Source organism: Podarcis erhardii, assembly GCF_964252035.2.
Source record: "Podarcis erhardii genome assembly, chromosome: 3".
NCBI lineage: Eukaryota > Metazoa > Chordata > Lepidosauria > Squamata > Lacertidae > Podarcis > Podarcis erhardii.
In genome coordinates this window covers 123,245,730-123,265,727 of record NC_138507.1, presented here as the reverse complement: position 1 = coordinate 123,265,727, position 19,998 = coordinate 123,245,730, and positions in this window count along the sequence as shown.

The window sequence follows — 19,998 nt, the reverse complement described above, 5'->3', positions numbered from 1 at the left end:
GTTGCAGGCAGTTTTGCCTGCAGCAATTGCATGTTGATTGCCCTCTTAAAAGACAAAGTCCAGCAACTGGAGGAACGTGTGGCTACGCTCCAAAGAATTAGAGAGCTGGAGCTCTTCTTGGAAGCAACAGAGCACATCGTCTCCACCAAGGAGGAGACAGGGGACTCCCCTGAGAAGGAGGCTAGTTCACCAACACAGGAGCCAGATATATGGAGAAACGTGACACAAAGAAGTAGGAGGCCCAGGGTTCGCTCTGATTGTTTAGAAATACACAATCGCTTTGAGGTCCTCTCCCCTAGCATGGAAGACGAAGAGCAGACTCCATTTGAGGATCTCTCCCTCGTTACAGTCGATCAGGTATATGAAGACGAGCAGCAAAGTCAGTCCTCAGGGAATGTGCAGGCGACCTTGGAACGGACAGATCACGGAAGAACCCCGACCAAACCTAAGAGGAGGCGTGTAGTGGTGATAAGGGATCACCACTGCTTGGCAGGGGGTTGGACTCGATGGCCCTTGTGGTCTCTTCCAACTCTATGATTCTATGATTCTATGATTCCCTACTGAGGGGAACAGAAGCAGTGATCTGTGGGCCTGACAAGATGTCTCGGGAAGTGTGCTGTCTCCCCGGGGCTAAGATCCAAGATGTAACTGAACGACTGCAAGGAATCATAAAACCCACTGACAAATACCCCTTCCTCTTGGTTCATGTGGGAACCAATGACACTGCAAGCAATAGCCTCCAGAAGATCAAAAGAGACTATGAGGCTCTGGGCAGGAAATTGAAGCAATTAAATGCACAAATTGTCATCTCATCTGTCCTCCCAGTTGAACGACGTGGCCCAGGGAGAGAGAGAAAAATAGTGGAAGTGAACAGCTGGTTTCGCAAATGGTGTAAACAGGAACGGTTTGGATTCTTAGATCACGGACTGCAGTTTCTTGAAGATGGGCTTCTGGCAAGAGATGGGCTGCACCTCACAACGGTTGGGAGGAATGTTTTTGCCAAAAATCTCAGAAACCTCATCAGGAGGGCTTTAAACTGACTAATGTGGGGGAGGAAGACAGTGCTCCTGAAGGTAGGAGTCTATCAATTGATGAAGATGATCATCCAAATGTCATAGACCAAATGGAGAAAACAGCACGCAGACCTAGTGGTGGGAGGAAAAAATCCTTAAATAAGAGACACGGGGGAATGATTAATGGATTTCAATGTCTGTACACTAATGCGCAAAGCATGGGTAATAAACAAGATGAGCTTGAGCTCTTGGTACAGCAAACTAAATATGACATAATAGGCATCACTGAAACCTGGTGGGATAAGTCCCACGACTGGAATGCAATAATGGAGGGTTACAATCTATTTCAGAGAAACAGACCAGACAAGAAAGGAGGAGGAGTGGCGTTATATGTCAGGGATGTGTATACCTGTGAAGAGATCCAAGATTTAGAACCTCAAAGCCAAAGTGAGAGCATTTGGGTCAAAATTAAGGGAGAGATGAATAACAGGGACCTCATTGTGGGAGTTTACTATAGATCCCCAAGCCAAACGGAGGACATAGATGATGCCTTCCTGGAACAGATGGCCAAGCATGCAAAAGGAAGGGAGATAGTAGTAATGGGGGACTTCAATTACCCGGATATTTGCTGGATGTCAAACTCAGCCAAGAGCATAAGGTCAAACAGATTCCTCACTGGCCTTGCAGACAACTTCGTTGTCCAGAAAGTGGGGGAAGCAACAAGAGGAACAGCCATTTTAGATCTGGTCCTAACCAATGTTGATGACCTGGTTAGTGGGGTAGAAGTGGAAGGATCATTAGGCGCGAGTGATCATGCTCTTCTGAAGTTTACTATACAGCGGAAAGGAGCAACCAAGCATACTAGGACTCAATTTCTTGACTTTAAGAAAGCCGACTTCATAAAACTTAGGGAAGTGCTGGGTGAGATCCCATGGACAGTAATATTAAAAGGAAAGGGAGTTCATGATGGCTGGGAGTTTGTTAAGAGGGAGATAGTAAAAGCACAACTTCAGGCAATACCAATGAGACGGAAACATGGAAGGTGCCTAAAGAAGCCAGGGTGGCTATCTAAAGAACTTTTAACTGAGTTAAGATTAAAAAAGGATGTGTACCAAAAATGGAAAAGGGGGGAAACCACCAAAGAGGAATTCAAACAAATAGCCAGCACGTGTAGACACAAAGTCAGAAAAGCTAAAGCACAGAATGAACTCAGGCTTGCTAGAGAGGTTAAAAGCAACAAAAAAGGCTTTTATGGGTATGTTCGTAGCAAAAGGAAGAAGAAAGAAACAGTGGGGTCACTCAGAGGAGAAGATGGTGAAATGCAGGACTTCCGGGTTAGCGCGAACGGCTAATGGCGGATTCCCTCCGAGCTCCGGAGGGAATCGGCTCTGCTGAAGACGGGTCTTGCCGTGCCGGCGACACGGGGACCCTCAGAAACCGCAGGCGCGGAAGCCTGCGGACTTGGTGACTCGGTGGGCACCTTAAGCGCCCTCCCTGACCCACGAAGAGCCTTTTTAAAGGCTGCGGAGAGGGTACGGAGAGTGGCGTGGTGCTGAGAGTAGACCGCTACTTCAGTGGAGCGAAGCCGCAAGCCATGGCCGGAGAGCGCTGACTTTCTTCCCAAAATTTGGACTGGATAACAAAGGACCCGTGAGTAGTGGAATTTGGACTTTAAAAATTTTTTATCCTTTGAATTCGGCACGACCGGGGGATGTGTTAAAGGGAAGTCCGCACCCCCTCTACTTATAGACGATTTAAAGCAAGGAACGGAGAATTAAGACGGAATGAATACTGTTTTGATGATTTAAAAGTTTTTCACAAATTTGATAGAAGAAGATTTCGTGCTGGAGAGAAAGGGAGGAACTTTGGAACTTTGTGTGTAATCCCCCCCAAAACCCGGGAGTGTCCTGTTTGGGTGCCGGAGGAAGAAGTGAAAGGAGTTTGACAGCTGTCAAAGAAGCTGTCAAACGGGCGGACAAAGTAAAGAATTTTGTTATTTAACAACTCTCTGAATTAAAGGTGATACATTTGAACTGAGGCGATTGGAAACAAAGTAGTGATAATAACAAAGTAACAGATTATTGGAAAAGGACTACTAAATAACTGAAAGCCCCCTAGGGGGAATTAGTGACATTACAATGGCTGCAGAGGGAAAATTACTGGCGGAGATAGAAAAAATGTTCTTTCTCGTGGGAATTCTGCAAGAGCAGAGTATGGCTCTGAGCAAAGTATTTATGACCTTGAATTCTGAAACAAACAACTCTGCTGAATGCACAAAGGAGACGTATGACAAAAACTCTGCAGCTGAGCAGGAAGAGATGCTTTTGGAATTGACAGAGAAGAAAGAAGGAGTGCAGACACTACAAGTGGAAAATATCAACCAGGAATCTACACTGTTAGAGTATGAGCAAGAAGACCTTTGGATTATAAACCTGCGAAAGATGAGAAAGAAGAAGAGGGAAGTCCCTGGAGTACTTGGAATATTAAAACTAAAAAGAATAAAGCAACATGATTGGGACTTTCCTCTTGAGTATGGAAAAGTAGATGATCCTTCGCAGCAAACACTTTTTAACATTCTGGATGAAAGAAAATATGATGTGACTCTGACTGAACTCCTTCGGGGTCTTAGGACCAACAAAGAGGACTACCAATATAGTTGGCAGAGAGGGACTGACAGAGAATCAGACGCCTCGGACGTGAGGAATCCGGGCTAAGAACTATTTTTTGTTTGTTTTTTGGACATTTGTTTGGGAAGGGACAGAAACCGGGGCAGGGGGGGGAGAGAGAATAGAACTATAAAATGTTATGATTTGTTTTATTTGGTCAATGTGACCTATAATTAATATAATACAGTGGTGCCTCGCAAGACGAAATTAATTCGTTCCGCAAGTCTCTTTGTCTTGCGAGTTTTTCGTCTTGCGATGCACGGTTTTCCATAGGAATGCATTGAAAATCAATTAATGCGTTCCTATGGAAACCGCCTTCCCCCGACCTCTTCTGGCGGGCGGCATTTTAAAATCGCCCGGGACAGCGGAGGACTTCTCCGCTGTCCGGGCGATTTAAAAGCCCCTGGGAAGGCAAGCAGGGGGGACAAAGACTTTTGCCCCCCCCTGCCTTCAGAAGAGGTCCAGGACAGGCTTCGCGGACCTCTCCGCAAGCAGCGGGAGCGCTCCTTGCGGAGAGTTGCCAGCGCGCCCAGGCTTCGCGGCCCCGCCGCCCGGCTTCGGGACATCGTTCCGATGCCAGGCGGCGCAGGGAGGCTTTCTCGCCCCGCCGCCCGGCATCGGGACGATGCCCCGAAGCCGGGCGGCGGGGGGAGGCGTTCCTGCCCCGCCGCCCGGCATCGGGACGATGCCCCGAAGCTGGGCGGCGGGGGGAGGCTTTCCCGCCCCGAAGCCGGGCGGCGGGGGGAGGCGTTCCCGCCCCGCCGCTCGGCTTTGGGACATCGTTCCGATGCCGGGCGGCGGGGGGAGACTTTCCCGCCCCGCCGCCCGGCTTCGGGACATCGTTCCGATGCCGGGCGGCGGGGGGAGACTTTCCCGCCCCGCCGCTCGGCTTCGGGACATCGTTCCGATGCCGGGCGGCGGGGGGAGGCGTTCCCGCCTCGCCGCCCGGCATCGGGGCATCCTTCCGAAGCCCGGCGGCGGGAGGAGGTGTCCCCGCCCCGCCGCCAGGCTTCGGAGGAGGTCCGAGGACAGCGGGGAAGACGAGCTGCGCTTCCCCGCTGTCCCGGAGATTTCCCTATGGGCTGTCGTCTTGCGAAGCAAGCCCATAGGGAAATTCGTCTTGCGAAGCGCCTCCAAAACGGAAAACCCTTTCGTCTAGCGGGTTTTCCGTCTTGCGAGGCGTTCGTTTTGCGGGGCACCACTGTAAAGGGAAAATTTGTGGAAGGGAAGTTAGATCGACCTTAAAAAAAAAGAAATTAATGATTATAAGAGAATTGGATAAGTTGAATATAGATAAACAAAAAGAATTAAATTTTTAAAAGCAATATGAATATGTTTAAGAGGTTAGGTAAGAACTTGCTGAATTAATTATTGGAACTGGGATGTAAGAGGAGGGGGTGGGGGGAAGTCAATGAAAGTGGGGAAAGAAAATTAGGGTATGTAATTGTATTTGTGTGTTTTTGTCTTTGTGTGTGTGTTTGTTGTTATAAAATGTAAAAACCCAATAAAAATTATTTTTTTTTTTTTAAAAAAAAGATGGTGAAATGCAAACAGGGGACACAGAAAGGGCTGAACTCCTCAATGCCTTCTTTGCCTCAGTCTTCTCCGATAAAGAAAACAATGCCCGACCTGAAGAATTTGGAGCAAATGATTCAGCAGAGGAAACACAGCCCAGAATAACTAAGGAGATAGTACAAGAATACTTGGCTAGTTTAGATGTATTCAAGTCTCCAGGGCCAGATGAAATGCATCCAAGAGTATTAAAAGAACTGGCAGATGTGATCTCAGAACCACTGGCAGTCATCTTTGAGAATTCCTGGAGAACAGGCGAAGTCCCGGCAGACTGGAGGAGGGCAAATGTTGTCCCTATTTTCAAAAAGGGGGAAAGAGAGGACCCATATAATTACTGCCCAGTCAGTCTGACATCAATACCAGGGAAGATTCTGGAGCAGATCATTAAGCAAACAGTCTGTGAGCACCTAGAAAGGAATGCTGTGATCACCAATAGTCAGCATGGATTTCTGAAAAATAAGTCATGTCAGACTAACCTGATTTCGTTTTTTGACAGAATTACAAGCTTGGTAGATGAAGGGAACGCAGTGGATGTAGCCTACCTTGATTTCAGCAAGGCATTTGACAAGGTGCCCCATGATATTCTTGTAAAGAAGCTGGTAATATGCGGACTTGACTATGCTACCACTCAGTGGATTTGTAACTGGCTGACTGACCGAACCCAAAGGGTGCTCATCAATGGTTCCTCTTCATCCTGGAGAAGAGTGACTAGTGGGGTGCCACAGGGTTCTGTCTTGGGCCCGGTCTTATTCAACATCTTTATCAACGACTTGGATGATGGACTCAAGGGCATCCTGATCAAATTTGCAGATGACACCAAACTGGGAGGGGTGGCTAACACCCCAGAGGACAGGATCACACTTCAAAACGACCTTGACAGATTAGAGAACTGGGCCAAAACAAACAAGATGAATTTTAATAGGGAGAAATGTAAAGTATTGCACTTGGGCAAAAAAAAAAATGAGAGGCACGACTTCCGGAGGCGGTGCAAAACAGCAATGGCGGTCCTCTTTACCCTGTGAAGAGGGGCTCCACGAAAAAGGGTCGTCCGCTGCGGCAAAGCGGGGACCCGTCAAGAAAAATCACAGGCAGAGCGAGCCTGTGGCTGTGGGACTCGGCGGGCGCCAAAAGCCCCCCCAGAAACGTAGAAGGAACCTCGTAAGGGGCTCCGGAACGGGTAAGGGGGAGCGGCGCTGTGAGTTCATCGCTCTTTTCGTGGATGCAAAGCCGCGCTGCTGCTGCCGATGAGCGCTGACCTTTCTTCTTGAAAACATCGAATTTGACAGCTACATACCCGTGAGTAAGGGGTACTAAATTTTGGACTAATTTTATGGATTTGGACTGAAAACGGGAGGCGAGTAACAGGAAGTCCGTCTTCCGATCCTGCTAACTAGATCAAAGCAAGGGCTGAAGTGCGCTGTAGCGCCCAAAAAGGATCGTAAAAACAGAACAAAGGTGCATTGATAGACCTTGTTTCTAGAAGTTAAAAGGGAAACTTTTGTGAAGCTTGTGGACTTAATTTTCGGAACTTTCTTCCTATTTTTGAGCTATACGGAGTTAAAAGAGACAACCTAGTCGTCGGGCTGCCAGAGTGTAATAGAGAACTGTCAAACTGCTGATACTGTTGCTGAAGTTCAAACTGTTACATAGACTGAGTTATTAACGTTTAAACATTGTTTCTGGGACCATTCTTGACACCTTGTGGCTTTTAATCAAGAAATAGAAAGCTTTGGGAACCTTCCTTTTGTACTCAGGAATTACAAAGACTTAATACGGGATTATAGGAACTTCAATGGCGGAAAAGAGTTCTTTCCTTTCTTGAAACTTTGAAATACTCCCCCTAGAGGATTGTGGAGACATAGAGGCCTGGGAACTGTACTTTATTGAGACTTCTTGTGGTTTAATTGTTTATATTTTGAACTTGTCTCTCTCATGGAATAAAAGACAATTTGACCTTGAACTGAGGCAGGTGTGGAATGAGCGGCCCAGGGAAAACAAGAGCAGCCAAAGCTAAAGAAAAAGAAAAAGAAAAGAAATCTGTGCAACTTGTTCAAACAACTTTAACTCATCAACGCAGATCATCTGTCCCAACTGTGCTAACAGCACAGGAGGTGGAAATCGAGCAGCCTGCTACAGAAGATATGGCAACTGGAGGATCTGAATCAGTCCTGAAACAAATTCTGGAGCAACTGGCAATTTTAAACCAAAAGGTGGACAATCAATCAACAAAAATTGACCAAGCTACATCCTCTATTGGTAAATTAACTGAGCAGGTTTCCCAGCATACTCAGGCAATTGACAATTTGCAAGGAGCTACGGCTGAAAATTATAAATTAGCTGTGGAAGCCAATCAAAAAGCAGAGCAGGCAAACCGAAAAGTTGATGAGATTAAGGGGGAAGTTAGGCCTTTGAAAAGACAGGTAGGGGAACAACAAGCCTACCTGTCACTGGTTGAATTGAAAAGTAAGGAAAATAATCTCAGGTTAAGGGCCATCTCAGAATTGGAGGCAGGCAACTTAGAGGGATTTCTGACACTTCTATTTTCCAAATTCTGGGGAATTGAGGAAGATAAAGATTTTAAAATCGTGACGGCCTTTAGACTGGGAAGATCGGTAAAGAAAGATAAGGCTAGAGACTGTTACAGATAGGTAGCCGTGTTGGTCTGCCATGGTCAAAACAAAATAAAAAAAATTCCTTCCAGTAGCACCTTAAAGACCAACTGAGTTAGTTCTAGGTATGAGCTTTCGTGTGCATGCACACTTCTTCAGATCTGAAGAAGTGTGCATGCACACGAAAGCTCATACCTAGAACTAACTCAGTTGGTCTTTAAGGTGCTACTGGAAGGAATTTTTTTTATTTTGTTTTGACCAAGGCTAGAGACTGTTTGGTTATTTTGAGATCAAGAGAGGAAAGAGATAAGATATTAGGCCTACATTTTAAAAAATCCTTGGAGATAGAAGGTAAAAAGGCTGAAATCTACAGAGATATACCTAAACATTTATTGGATCTTAGGACCACTTACACAGACCTGACCAAATTGTTAAGACATAACGCAATTCCTTATAGGTGGGAGTTTCCACAAGGACTATCATTTACTTATAAAGAAAGGAAAGTAAGAATCAAAACACCTGAGGATCAGCAGAAGTTCCTACACGACCACGAGGAGGACCTCCAAAAAGGAGCTGCAGCTTCTTGGCCACCACCACCACTGGGACCACCACCAAAACCTACACCGTCTGGATCTGGACCAGCACCACCACCTCCGGGACTGGAGGAAAACCTAGACACCCCATTGTAAGACCCACCAATTAAACCAGGATGTCTCTGCAGCTTCTTAGCTGGAATATAAATGGCGGAAACTCTCCGGAAAAAAGAAGGAAAGTATTTCATATTTTGAAAAAAGAACAATTGGACATTATTTGCCTGCAAGAAACACATGTGACAAGGCTCCACAGAAAAGTGTTAATCAATAAAAGATTAGGCCAAGAATTTATTTCTTCGGATAAAGTTAAGAAAAGAGGAGTGGTGATTTATGCAAAGGAGAGCCTGTCACCGAAATTTCTATTTAAAGATGAACATGGCAGAATTTTGGCGATTGAAATTCAGACGCAAGGAGAAAAATTTCTGATATTAGGAATATATGCTCCAAATGAAGGAAAATCGGAATTCTTTAGGAAGCTGCATGAGATTATGCTGGACTACTTAGACTATAACAACATCATTATGTTGGGCGATATGAATGGGGTTGTATCTGTAAACATGGATAAGTCGCAAAGTGCTAACATAACGAAGGATGGCAGACTACCTAAAACTTTCTTTGAAATGACTGACAATATGGACTTAATTGACATATGGAGGGTTAAGAACCCCTTAGGAAAAGAAGGAACTTTCTTTTCTGAAGCTCATCTGATATGGACACGAATAGACCAAATATGGACAACTAGAGGACTGGCACCTAAGACTAGAAAAGTGGAAATCTGCCCAAAAACCTGCTCCGACCATAATGCGTTGAAAGTGGAATTGAGACTAAACATAACCGGATCCTTTAGATGGAAAATGAATGACACTTTATTAAGGGATCAGGAGATTGTTAAGAAGGCCCAAAAAACTTTAAAGGACTATTTTGAAATAAACTTAAACACCACTGTGGAAAAAAGAACAATCTGGGACACAAGTAAAGCAGTTATGAGAGGGTTTCTAATACAACAAAATACGATTAAGAAAAAGCTCTGGAATGAAAAGAAGGAGAAGATATTGGAGAAAATAAGAGAAGGAGAGAAAAAATTAAGATCTAGGCCTAAGTCGGTGGAAGTGCTCAGAGAAGTGAAATTTTTCCAGGCACAATATTTGAAATTGATAAATCAGGAGGTGGAATGGAAAATTAAACAGATGAAACAAAGATCCTTTGAATCAGCAAACAAGTGTGGGAAACTGCTAGCATGGCAGTTGAAAAAGAGACAAAAACTTAACACAGTTACAAATCTAGAGATTGAAGGGAGAATGGTTCAGAAACCCGAGGAAATCAGAAAGTGTTTCCAGAGATATTTTAAAGAACTCTATTCACAAGGGCCACAGAAAGACTTTGAGATGGATCAATTCCTTAAAACTAATGGATTACAAAAAAATAACTCAAGAAATGAGAACTATCCTGAATAGTAATATCACCCAGCAAGAAATTGAAAGTGCCATCCAGAATCTTCAATTAGACAAATCTCCAGGCCCTGATGGACTTACCTCCAAATACTATAAGGTTTTGAAGGATTATTTGATACAACCTTTGATGGAGGTCTGTAATCAGATTATGGAGGGGAGGAAGGCACCGGAGACGTGGAAAGAAGCCTTCATCACATTGATACCTAAACAAGAAACTGAAAAGACCCAGCTTAAGAACTACCGCCCCATCTCACTCCTAAACGTGGATTACAAAATTTTTGCGGATATTTTGGCAAGTAGGTTTAAAAAGGTGCTTAATGAAGTGATCCATAAGGATCAGGCCGGCTTTCTCCCCGGTAGGCATTTGTTTGATAATACAAGAAACATCATTGACATTTTGGAACTCCTACAAACAAATCTTAATACTAGAGCGGTTTTAATTTTCATTGATGCGGAGAAAGCCTTTGACAACATTTCTTGGATGTTCATGAAAAAAAAATTGGAAGGGATGGGAGTGGGGCGGGGGTTTGAAAATGGAATAGAAGCAATTTACTCAGAGCAAAAAGCTAAATTGATTGTTAACAATGTGGTGACAGAGGAGTTCAAAATAGAAAAAGGGACACGACAGGGGTGCCCCCTATCCCCCCTATTGTTTATTTCAGTCCTGGAGGTGCTATTGAACATGATTAGAAAGGACCGGTCTGTACAAGGAATTGAGGTCAGAGCGAAACAATATAAACTGAAAGCTTTTGCAGACGACTTGGTATTAACATTACAGGAGCCAGTCTCTAGCACTAAAAGAGTGTTAGAATTAATTTCTGATTTTGGTCGGGTGGCGGGATTTAAGTTGAACAAGCAAAAAACTAAGGTTCTAGCAAAAAATTTGACAACTACAGAAACAGATGAGTTCCTGAAAGAAACGGAACTAAATGTGGTTAAAAAAGTAAAATACCTAGGGGTGTATCTGACCTCCAAAAATCTGAATTTGTTTAAAGATAACTATGAGAAATGCTGGACAGAAATTAAAAGAGATTTGGAAATATGGTCAAGATTGAAACTTTCCTTGTTGGGCCGAATAGCAGCTATAAAGATGAATGTATTGCCGAAAATGTTATTTCTGTTCCAGGCCCTGCAGATCGTGGACAAAGTGGAATGTTTTGGAAAATGGCAGAAGGATATTTCCAAGTTTGTTTGGCAGGGCAAAAAGCCCCGTATAAAGTTTAAAATACTAACTGATGCGAAAGAAAGAGGGGGATTTGCCCTGCCGGACTTGAGGTTATATTATGAATCTGCAGCCTTCTGCTGGTTGAAAGATTGGATTCTATTGGAAAACACTGATGTCCTAGATCTGGAGGGGTTTGATAATGCTTTTGGGTGGCATGCATATTTGTGGTATGACAAGGTTAAAGTTCATAAATTGTTTAAAAACCATATTTTCAGAAGAGCAATTTTGATGGTCTGGACAAAATATAAGGACTTATTGGAGAGTAAGACTCCGAGGTGGCTCTCACCGGTGGAGGCCAAGGCACGTAAGAGACTTAACATGGAAGCCTACTGGCCTAAATATTGGGAAATAATTGAAAAAATTGGAGACAATTGGAGGTTGCTGAGCTTGGAAAAATTGAAAAACAAGGTGCGAGATTGGTTGCACTATGCTCAAATCCAGGAGGTTTTTAAAGTGGATAAAAAGGTTGGATTCCAGGTGGAAAAATCGAAATTAGAGACAGAATTGTTAGAGCCAAAAAATAAACTACTTTCGAGAATGTATAACTTGCTGCTTAAATGGAATACACAGGACGAGACAGTCAAATCCGCCATGATAAAATGGGCACAGGACTTGGGGCACAACATTATGTTTGAAGACTGGGAAAGGTTATGGAACACCGGAATGAAATTTACGGCATGTAGTGCCTTGAAGGAAAATATTATGAAAATGATATACCGGTGGTACATGACCCCAGTCAAGCTTGCTAAGATATATCACCTGTCTGACAATAAATGTTGGAAATGTAAAGAGGCGGAAGGGACATTCTTCCATCTCTGGTGGACTTGCCCGAAAGTGAAGGCCTTTTGGGAGATGATTCATAATGAACTAAAAAAGGTACTTAGATTTACCTTACCTAAGAAACCGGAGGCCTTTCTTCTGGGCATTGTAGACCAGAGAGTACTTAAGAAAGATAGAATTTTTTTTATGTACGCTACCACAGCAGCAAGGGTCCGAATTGCTAAGCATTGGAAGACACAAGATTTACCCACGCTGGAGGAATGGCAGACGCAGTTGATGGACTATATGGAACTGGCTGAAATGACTGGCAGAATCCGAGACTTGGGAGAAGAAACAATCGAGGAGGACTGGGAAAAATTTAAAGACTATTTGAAAAAACATTACAAGTTGTATGAATGTTAAAAAATGCACTTTTTAGAAATTCTTGCTTCAGCATCGGTAAATTAATGAAATGGAAATTAAGGTACAAGAAGTCAAAGGTGGAATAATGAAATAACTTTATTATGTTTAAGCTAAAACATATAAGATTTGGGTTACAATAGTTTTGAAATTAGGCAACATGATAAAATGAAAGATACAATAAGCTTTGAAATAAGTTAACAAATTGCTGATGTTTTGTATTACAGAGAATGCAGGGTTTGGAGGATGTGGGGAAGTCCAATAGATGTGCTGGAAAAAAGGATTATGGAAATTTGTAATTTCTCTACTGTATTTTTCTATTTCTGTCTTTATCTCTTTTTTCTGTATTTCATAAACTTAATAAAAATATTATAAAAAAAATAAAAAAAAAATATGAGAGGCACAAATACAAGATGGGTAACACCTGGCTTGAGAGCAGTACATGTGAAAAGGATCTAGGAGTTTTGGTTGACCACAAACTTGACATGAGCCAACAGTGTGACGCGGCAGCTAAAAAAGCCAATGCAATTCTGGGCTGCATCAATAGGAGTATTGCATCTAGATCAAGGGAAGTAATAGTGCCAGTGTATTCTGCTCTGGTCAGACCTCACCTGGAGTACTGTGTCCAGTTCTGGGCACCACAGTTCAAGAAGGACACTGACAAACTGGAACGTGTCCAGAGGAGGGCAACCAAAATGGTCAAAGGCCTGGAAACGATGCCTTATGAGGAACGGCTAAGGGAGCTGGCCATGTTTAGCCTGGAGAAGAGGAGGTTAAGGGGTGATATGATAGCCATGTTCAAATATATAAAAGGATGTCACATAGAGGAGGGAGAAAGGTTGTTTTCTGCTGCTCCAGAGAAGCGGACACGGAGCAATGGATCCAAACTACAAGAAAGAAGATTCCACCTAAACATTAGGAAGAACTTCCTGACAGTAAGAGCTGTTTGACAGTGGAATTTGCTGCCAAGGAGTGTGGTGGAGTCTCCTTCTTTGGAGGTCTTTAAGCAGAGGCTTGACAACCATATGTCAGGAGTGCTCTGATGGTGTTTCCTGCTTGGCAGGGGGTTGGACTCGATGGCCCTTGTGGTCTCTTCCAACTCTATGATTCTATGATTCTATGATTCTATGATTCTATGAAAATGAAATATACTCAGAGTCGCAAAGTGATTTCATGCTCTTTATTCAGCTCATAGTTGTGAGGAGGAATGAATGAAAGTCCCCTCAAAGTATCTGCTTTATATACATTATTTACACATGGGCTGCACATGATTGGCTAATACCGGAATTCTACTGTAAGCCAATCAGGTTGTGGATTCACTTCTATCTGGAGCATGATTGGGTGGTTCCTGCCAACCAATCATACTGCTGCATTGTTCTAGGACCAATCAGACTGCTGCATTTTGGATCCTATTGTTCTAGGACCAATCAGACTGCTGCATTTTGGATCCTATTGTTCTAGGACCAATCAGACTGCTGCGGTATGGATCCTATTCAACTCAGTACATAACACAAAATAATAATAATAATAATTGTTGTTGTTTAGTCATTTAGTCATGTCCGACTCTTCCTGACCCCTGGACCAGAGCACGCCAGGCACTCCTGTCTTCCACTGCCTCCCCCAGTTTGGTCAAACTCATGCTGGTAGCTTCAAGAACACTGTCCCACCATCTCGTCCTCTGTCGTCCCCTTCTCCTTGTGCCCTCCATCTTCCCCAACATCAGGGTCTTTTGCAGGGAGTCTTCTCTTCTCATGAGGTGGCCAAAGTATTGGAGCCTCAGCTTCAGGATCTGTCCTTCCAGTGAGCATGTCAAAGTGCAAGTAGATAAATAGGTACCGCTCTGGTGGGAAAGTAAACGGCGTTTCTGTGCACTGCTCTGGTTCGCCAGAAGCGGCTTAGTCATGCTGGCCACTTGACCTGGGAAAACTGTCTGCGGACAAACGCCGGCTCCCTTGGGCAATAAAGCAAGATGATTGCCGCAACCCCAGAGTCATCCGCGACTGGACTTAACCGTCAGGGGTCCTTTACCTTTATTCTAGGCTGTATCAACAGAAGTATAGTATCCAGATAAATGAAGTAATGAAGACAAACCTAGACAGCATCTTAAAAAGCCGAGGCATCACCTTTCCAACAAAAGTCCATATAGTTAAAGCTCTGGTTTTCCCAGTAGTGATGGATGGAAGTGAGAGCTGGACCATAAAGAAGGCTGATCGCTGAAGAATTGATGCTTTTGAATTCTGGTGCTGGGGGAGACTCTTGAGAGTTCCATGGACTGCAAGAAGATCAAACGCATCCATTCTGAAGGGAATCAGCCCTGAGTGCTCACTGGAAGGACAGATCCTGAAGCTGAGGCTCCAAGACTTTGGCCACCACATGAGAAGAGAAGACTCCCTGGAAAAGACCCTGATGCTGGGAAAGATGGAGGGCACAAGGAGAAGGGGACGACGGAGGACGAGATGGTTGGACAGTGTTCTTGAGGCTGCCAACATGAGTTTGACCAAACAGCGGGAGGCAGTGGAAGACAGGAGTGCCTGGCGTGCTCTGGTCCAGGGGGTCATGAAGAGGCAGACACGACTCAATGACGAAACAACAACAACATTCTGCCTTGGTCAGATCACACCTGGAGTCCAATTCTGCGCACCACAAGTCAAGAAGGTGTGCAGAGGAGGGCGACCAAGAGGATCAAGGGTCTGGAAACTAAGCCTTATGAGGAACGGCTGAAGGAGTTGGGTATGCTTAGCCTGGAAAAGAGGAGACTGAAAGGAGATTTAAGAGCCGTATTCAGATATCTCAAGGACTCTCACATGGAGAATGGAGGAAGCTTGTTTTGTCCTGCTCTGGAGGTGAGCACCGGAACCGATTGATTCAAGTTACAAGAAAGGAGATTTGATTAAACATTAAGAACTTTCTGATGGTAAGAGCTGTTTGATAGCGCAACAGACTTCCTCTGGAGATAGTGGACTCTCCTTTGCCAGAGGTTTTCAAGCCCTAAGTGAGGCAATCGCATGATAAGCTCTAAGTGAAGCAATCTGGGAACCACCGCTAGAGAAGTAATCAAGCAGTAAGGTATCAGGGTTGTGAGGGGGGAAGGAACTAAAGACAGACTATAATATCATTTGATAGATAAAGTGGCATGACTTCGGGGAAGATAAGACTATCAGAAAGAACAAACAAAAGGATATTTTCATGCAGCGCGGAGTTGAAACTGTGGAACTCCCTGCCACAGGAGGCAGTAAGGATCACCAACTTGGATGGCTTTAAAAGAGGATTAGACAAATTCATGGAGAAAGAGAGGGCTGTGTCGGTTTGCATTTCTTAGTGCAGAAAGTATTGATCTGATGTGTAGAGATATTTCCTATTCTAATTAATTCAGGAGGGTTCTGGAAGCTTCTCTGTGTGAAAGAAACAAGCAGAAGGTTCCTGATGTTTGGGTTATTCCTTCCGAGAAGATGAGTACAGCTGCCTTCAACTGGTCCTGCTTTCTCTTCTGTCAAGGTCATGCTGACTATAAAATTAGGGCCAGAAGGAGCCCGGGTTTCACTTTCCCTCTCTCTCTCTCCCCTCTGGTGTGGTGTTCTGTACATAGTATGCTTAGCATTAAGGTTTAGACTTATTATAAGTTATTGTAAGTTTAAGTTAAGTCTGCTGCAACCGGATTTCTTACGGACTGTGCCGATCCTGAATGTAGAGTGGTACCTCTGGTTGCGAACAGGATCCGTTCCGGAGGCCCCTTCACAACATGAAAAGAACACAACCCACAGCGGCGCGTCTGCGCACACACAGGTTGCGATCCGCCACTTCTGCGCATGACATCATTTTGCACTTCTGCGCATGTGCGAGCGGCGAAACCCGGAAGTAACCCTTTCCGGTACCTCCGGGTTGCCACGGGACGTAACCTGAAAGAACAACATGAAGCGGACGTAACATGAGGTATGACTGTACAGTGGTACCTTGGGTTACAGACGCTTCAGGTTACAGATGCTTCAGGTTACAGACTCCGCTAAGCCAGAAATAGTACCTCGGGTTAAGAACTTTCCTTCAGGATGAGAACAGAAATCGTGCTCCTATGGATGAAACATATTTAATAATAAAGCAAATCCATTTTCCATTAAGCTTCTACCGGCCTTCTCCAAGGTGCAGTCTTCCTGATTAAAGGGACTTGATGGAAACAAATCAGGTGGGTGAAATGAAAGAGAAACTCCTTGGGAGGCAGTGTGGTGCAGTGGTTAGAGCAGGCATGGGCAAACTCGTGCCTCCAGATGTTTTGTGACTACAACTCCCATGATCCCTAGCTAACAGGACCAGTGATCAGGGATGATGGGAATTGTAGTTCCAAAACATCTGGAGGGCCGAGTTTGCCTTTGCCTGGGTTAGAGTAACTGTAACTGGCTGACTGACCGAACCCAAAGGGTGCTCATCAATGGTTCCTCTTCATCCTGGAGAAGAGTGACTAGTGGGGTGCCACAGGGTTCTGTCTTGGGCCCGGTCTTATTCAACATCTTTATCAACGACTTGGATGATGGACTCAAGGGCATCCTGATCAAATTTGCAGATGACACCAAACTGGGAGGGGTGGCTAACACCCCAGAGGACAGGATCACACTTCAAAACGACCTTGACAGATTAGAGAACTGGGCCAAAACAAACAAGATGAATTTTAACAGGGAGAAATGTAAAGTATTGCACTTGGGCAAAAAAAATGAGAGGCACAAATACAAGATGGGTGACACCTGGCTTGAGAGCAGTACATGTGAAAAGGATCTAGGAGTCTTGGTTGACCACAAACTTGACATGAGCCAACAGTGTGACACGGCAGCTAAAATCGCCAATGCAATTCTGGGCTGCATCAATAGGAGTATAGCATCTAGATCAAGGGAAGTAATAGTGCCACTGTATTCTGCTCTGGTCAGACCTCACCTGGAGTACTGTGTCCAGTTCTGGGCACCACAGTTCAAGAAGGACACTGACAAACTGGAACGTGTCCAGAGGAGGGCAACCAAAATGGTCAAAGGCCTGGAAACGATGCCTTATGAGGAACGGCTAAGGGAGCTGGGCATGTTTAGCCTGGAGAAGAGGAGGTTAAGGGGGGATATGATAGCCATGTTCAAATATATAAAAGGATGTCACATAGAGGAGGGAGAAAGGTTGTTTTCTGCTGCTCCAGAGAAGCGGACACGGAGCAATGGTTCCAAACTACAAGAAAGAAGATTCCACCTAAACATTAGGAAGAACTTCCTGACAGTAAGAGCTGTTCGACAGTGGAATTTGCTGCCAAGGAGTGTGGTGGAGTCTCCTTCTTTGGAGGTCTTTAAGCAGAGGCTTGACAACCATATGTCAGGAGTGCTCTGAGGGTGTTTCCTGCTTGGCAGGGAGTTGGACTCGATGGCCCTTGTGGTCTCTTCCAACTCTATGATTCTATGATTCTATGAGTGTTGGACTATGACCTGGGAGATCTGGGTTTCAAATACCCACTCAGCCGTGAAGCTCACTGGTTGGGACTGGCCTCGGCCTCCCAGGCTAAACTACCTCACAGGGTTGTTGAGAGATAAACTGGGGAGGAGGAAAGTCGTGTCGGCCACCTCAAACTCCCTGGAGGAAAGGTGGAATAAATAAACCGCAATAAACAAATACAAAACTTTTTCCAAGTTGCACAAGGGCAAGGCGTTCCTAGAGTCATGACAGCCCTTGCAATTCTTGTTGCACTCGCTTCAGCACTGAAACGTGGGTTGTGGATTCCTGTCAATGTTGTCATGTCCAGGTCCACACAACTTGCACCACCCCTGAGCTGGTTCAGGTGAAGCAATTAGATGCACTCTCAATGTGCAGCCAACCAAGGCTGCGCTGATGCGCTGGACCAGCAGGGGGGGAGGTTGAAGCGCCGCTGTGAGCTGCCTTGCAGACTGAGAACACAGGCGAGAGCAAAATTCCCTGGAAGAAGCCGATTCTTTGCCACCCTCTGTGCCACTTCTCAGTTTGGGTCCCTCGAAAGCAGTGCAAAAAAGAGAAGTGGCTGATAAGGCATAAAAGAAAGAAAAGGTAAAGGGACCCCTGACCACTAGGTCCAGTCGCGGATGACTCTGGGGTTGCGGCACTCATCTCGCTTTACTGGCCAAGGGAGCCGGCGTACAGCTTCCGGGTCATGTGGCCAGCATGACTAAGCCACTTCTGGCGAACCAGAGCAGCACACGGAAACACCGTTTACCTTCCCGCTGGAGCGGTACCTATTTATCTACTTGCACTTTGTGCTTTCGAACTGCTAGGTTGGCAGGAGCAGGGACCGAGCAACGGGAACTCACCCTGTCGTGGGGATTTGAACCGCCGACCTTCTGATCGGCAAGCCCTAGTCTCAGTGGTTAAACCACAGGGCCACCTGCGTCCGCCATAGGGAAGCCATAGTCCCGCTCTATTCTGCCTTGGTCAGAGGTATTCCACCTGGAATACTGTGTCCAATTCTGGACACCACAGTTTAAAAAGGATGCTGACAAGTGGAAGGTGTGCAGAGGAGGGCGACCAAGATGATCAAGGGTCTGGATGATATATGGAAACCATCACGATATGAGGATTGGTCGAACGGAAAAATCCACACAGGATATAATTGGTGTTTATCTGCTTAAGGAGATTATCAGAAGAGAGCATAAAGGAAAAAGAAAAAATGTACGAACAGGATGAGATGTGGAAACAGCAAGATAAGACTGGATAGAATTATGAACTTTATCTGGACTGATTTAGATATGAACGCAGTAGCAAGAAGATGATCGGAATCCCCCTTTGAAACTTGAAATATGGGTCCCCTCAACAAAAATTTAAAATTCGGCTTTGTAATTCGGAATTTATGTGATGTGATTTGATTTGATTGGTCGGTTAATAAAAATTATATTTTTTAAAAAAGGAAACTAAGCCTTATGAGGAACGGTTGAAGTAACTGGGTATATTTAGCCTGGAAAAGAGGAGACTTAGAGGCGATATGATTTGTTGTTGTTGTTTTTGTTTAGTCGTTTAGTCGTGTCCGACTCTTCATGACCCCCTGGACCAGAGCACGCCAGGCACTCCTATCTTCCACTGCCTCCCCCAGTTTGGTCAAACTCATGCTGGTAGCTTTGAGAACACTGTCCAACCATCTCATCCTCCGTTGTCCCCTTCTCCTTGCGCCCTCCATCTTTCCCAACATCAGGGTCTTTTCCAGGGAGTCTTCTCTTCTCATGAGGTGGCCAAAGTCTTGGAGCCTCAGCTTCAGGATCTGTCCTTCTAGTGAGCACTCAGGGCTGATTTCCTTCAGAATGGAGAGGTTGGATCTTCTTGCAGTCCATGGGACTCTCAAGAGTCTCCTCCAGCACCAAAATTCAAAAGCATCCATTCTTTGGCGATCAGCCTTCTTGATGGTCCGGCTCTCACTTCCATACATCACTACTGGGAAAACCATGGCTTTTACTATACGGACCTTTGTTGGCAAGGTGATGTCTCTGCTTTTTAAGATGCTGTCTAGGTTTTTTCATTGCTTTTCTCCCAAGAAGCAGGCGTCTTTTAATTTCATGACAGCTGTCCCCATCTGCAGTGATCATGGAGCCCAAGAAATTAAAATCTCTCACTGCCTCCATTTCTTCCCGTTCTATTTGCCAGGAGGTGATGGGCCCAGTGGCCATGATCTTCGTTTTTTTGATGTTGAGCTTCAGACCATATTTTGCGCTCGCCT